General features: G+C 38.0%; 1 pseudogene across 1 annotated transcript; it reads right to left on the bottom strand.

Annotated features, from left to right (window-relative positions):
- Nucleotides 1–299: 299 nt before the first annotated feature.
- LOC149177392 (protein NRT1/ PTR FAMILY 5.4-like) lies at nt 300–3,692 on the bottom strand (annotated as a pseudogene). Its single transcript, XR_016258768.1, has 4 exons — nt 3,485–3,692; nt 3,093–3,310; nt 1,544–2,036; nt 300–1,209 (listed from the first exon to the last, which is right to left on the bottom strand). The product of XR_016258768.1 is annotated as a protein NRT1/ PTR FAMILY 5.4-like (transcript).
- Between the last annotated feature and the right edge of the window lie 253 nt (nt 3,693–3,945).

Below are 3,945 nucleotides of genomic sequence, written 5' to 3'. Positions count from 1 at the left end.
ATATATAATCACTAATGCCATTTTATGATACTTATTAGAATATGATTACAATTTTCACATTCTAAAAACATTTGCTTATCACATATACAATATTCCCAAAGACGTTGATAATTATTTCAAATCAACAATTAGATATTAATTGCAACAATATATTTTGCACTGTGAACTCTCTTCACTTTTATAGTGAAATCAAATCAACATTTTTGAACAAAGGTTGCCCCTGACCTCTCAAGTGCCTGAAAAAAACTAAATTGAGACCTTTAGTTGCTATTTCAACGCATACAACTGAAAAGCCTTAAACCGTTCTCTTCCAGTATCTCGACATATGCTCATGAAGCGAGAAGTGCTGTTGCCCTGCACGATTCCTCCCGATAGGAAATATTATTCTGGGCATTTTTATACTTATAGCAGCTGGCTAAGAACATGTAAATGCAAAGGTTGACTGCACTCAGAGAGGCTAGAAGCCAATAAAAGTAGTCTAAATGAGCTTTGTTCAAGTTGTCTGCAAACCAGCAACTTCCCTGGCTTCTGCAACTAAGCTTCTCAGTAACTGAAATAAGGATGCTGCTAAGGAAACTACCAACCCCTAAAACACTCAGATACACCGCAATACCCAGGCTTTTCATAGTGTCTGGCATCTGATCATAAAAGTACTCTTGCAATCCTACTATTGTAAATACATCAGCTATACCAAACAACACATATTGTGGAAGCAGCAAAGAAATGCTCAATGGAATTGTTGCAGTGGGAATATCTACGAGTCCATTATCCTTTGCTTCCTTGATTCTTCTTGTCTCTGTCAACGCAGCAACAATCATTGACAGAGTGGAGATGAACATGCCAGTGCCTATCCTCTGAAGAAAAGTTATACCCCGTTCATTCCCTGTCAAGTTTCTTGCAATCGGAACAAAGATCCGATCATAGATAGGCAACAGTACAATAATAGATAGGCTAATAAAACACTGTAAGCTTGCAGCAGGGATCTCAAAATGTTTTCCAATCTTTCTATCCATTGTGGCGCCCTGTTTTGTGAAAAATGTTGAAGATTGTGCATAGACAACCCCAAATATCAAACATGACATCCAAATTGGTGACAGCCCAAGAACAGCTTTCACCTCTTCAATGTCTTGGACTGTGCATAGTCGCCAATTACGGGTTGTTTTGCACTCATAGTCTAATTCATCTTCAACTGTGGCTTTGTCAAGAAACCTGCAACTCAAGAATGAGGATATCCATCACAAATCTCTTAGCTCATCTAAAACTGAAAAGAATTAGAGTACACCCAACAAGAAGCAAGAATAACAAGACTGAAATGAAATAGAAATATGACTTAGGGACTCATTGCACCTTAGTTGTGGTCAGGATGTAGAGATATTCTATGCTATATCGCTAAAATCTAAATTGTTAGTACACCCCACCCTGCTTCCTACAGTATGATTATTTCAACTATCAAGAGCTTCAGAAATTACCATGTCACATGGCAAAGCAACTGTGACTCCAATAAATTCAATTTGCAAAGCAACTGTGACCAGTGATTGCTTACCTAAACTGATCAGTAGGCAAATACTGTCTTCTTGACCCAAACTTCAAAACTTCTCTTTCTGCAGCGGAGGAGGAGAAACATTCCACTTGTGAAACGTTGCAACAAAGACATGTATAATTCGAGTGAGAGGACTACCACTAGGCAGTTTATGCCGGTAAAATCTCGTCCCACACAAGAAGATGAACAGAGCTATTGCCATAGTCAAGGTGGGAATGCCAAATCCCAGACCCCATCCAACATTGTCCTGAATATACACGAGTACAGTGACTCCTATAAGACTACCAATGCATATACCACAATTCCAATAGTTGAAGAATGAACTCTTATGCTTCTTCTCTACCGGGTAGTCCTCTTCAAACTGATCTGCACCAAATGCTTCTAAAGAGGGTTTGTGGCCTCCTTGCCCCAGAGCAACCAGGTAGATTGAGAAGAAGAAAATCCCAATCCGATTCAAACTCCTAAAAGAGGTTGATAAAGTGACCAAAATTAATCCCTGTAACAACCCATTGCATGCAGTGTTTGTTACTCAGTCTCCATTCACGAGGTTAAAGCAGAATTAAACAACTATTTTCAAACCTTGTTGTCCTTTTAAATAGGGGTTTAATTCGCCCAAAATATATAGCAAAACCTTCTTGTATCCATCAAATTTTGCACGAATTCATTGGCAAGCAATTGTACAGATACAGAATTATCAATTTCATAATATTACAACATTAGAAAAAATGCCAGTGGGGTGCCAGATACTGGAAGGTCAACCCAATAAGGTAGTGATCAACTTTGGCGCTAACAAAGGATTTATCCTTCAAGATCTATTCGTGGAAGGAACGTCCATGTTGGCTGACTCAATCCTGGGCCGGGGCAATCAGATAAGGTTCCATGCTGTTGGACAGTTTGGGAATCTATGAGATTTTGAACGAGTGACTTTTTCACATGAAGTGCCTTAACATACATTATGTTACTATCTATTTTATGCTAATGGGTGTGATTCACTAACTGTTAAGCTGTCCATCAGTTCCATTTAACTGCCCTCTGCCCTGGCTGTATAGCATGAATTTATAAGGATGGGACATTGAGATTGAATACAAATTCTGGGTTGTTTTGAGCTTATCTCTCAGACCTAGCATCTGAATAGAAGGAAGCCCATTCAAACTCCTCATTTCTTGAAACATTTTTGAAAAGGAAAAAGTGAAAAAGAAATTACTTACCAGCGTCTAGCTGCTGTATGCCTAGCTGTCTAGTCTGAGTTTCAAAGGAATGAGATTCGGTGCAAATCTAGATTGTTTAAGATAAACCATTACCTCTCAAACCTAGCACCTAGGCAGAAGGAAGTCCACTCAAACCCCTCAGTGTATGTTTCTTGAAGCACTTCAGAAAAAAGTAAGAGGAAGAAAAAAATACTAACCAAACTTTAGCTGCAGTCTACCTTAGCTGTTTAACATGGGTATCAAAGAAATGAGATTGGGTGCAAATCCTAGATTGTTATGGCCAACTAGTTACCTCTCGGGATATGTTTATAGAAACACTTTGAAAAAGAAAAGAAAATACTAACCATCAAATAGATGACAGAAGACAGGGCAATGGTCCAATATCGACCCAAATATGAATCTGCAACAAAAGCTCCAAGGAAAGGAAGCATGGTGACCACACCAGACCAGACATTCACATTCTTTGCAGCAGTAGTGGTGCTCTCATGCATAACATCTGTGAGGTAAGTCACCAAATTTGAAAGAATGCCTGCATGGGCTAACCTTTCTGCTATCTCCACTCCTGTGAAGAATATCATGATAAAGCATATGGACCAAACTCAACAGCTACTAAAATATAATGGAATGTGTAAGAGAATATAATTGAAATTTTGATGATAAAACATTTGGAACAAACACACCAGCTACTACAATACAATTGAATGTATCAGAGAATAGAATTCAAATGAATTCATACCAATTATGAAGAGTGATGCTTTCCATCGTCCAGTATGAGCTCTCCTAACAGAGTGTCCATGGAAATCAACTGATCCATCTCCAACAAAGCCACTAGACGAGGAAGAGTAATCCTCTTCCATTGCTGTGTGCTTAAATAGTTTCCATTGATTTCCTCTAATAATAATAATAATAACAGTCAGGAGATTGTAGTTGAAGGTGACTTTCATGATTAGTTATATTGACTAATTGAACCTTCTCATCAAACTGTTTAACTGTTTCTCTTCTTAAAACCTAATTTTGATCGTACATTCACTGGTTTTTGCCCATAATTTCTTTTATTTTAATCAAGTCTAAATCCAAAAAGTAAAACAGTTCAGCTACTTCTTTTACTTGATACTCCATGATAGATTCCCTTTCAAGTAGGTCTGTCACCTGCTTGAATTATTGACTTTTGCCTTGGAAAAATAGCCCTGTGAAACA

This window comes from Pinus tabuliformis, chromosome 4_1 (assembly GCF_031772625.1).
Source record: "Pinus tabuliformis cultivar Carrire ecotype Pingquan chromosome 4_1, CPIR1, whole genome shotgun sequence".
Classification (NCBI taxonomy): Eukaryota; Viridiplantae; Streptophyta; class Pinopsida; order Pinales; family Pinaceae; genus Pinus; species Pinus tabuliformis.
Note: the sequence above shows the minus strand (reverse complement) of the source record. Positions and strands in the feature narration are given on the sequence as shown.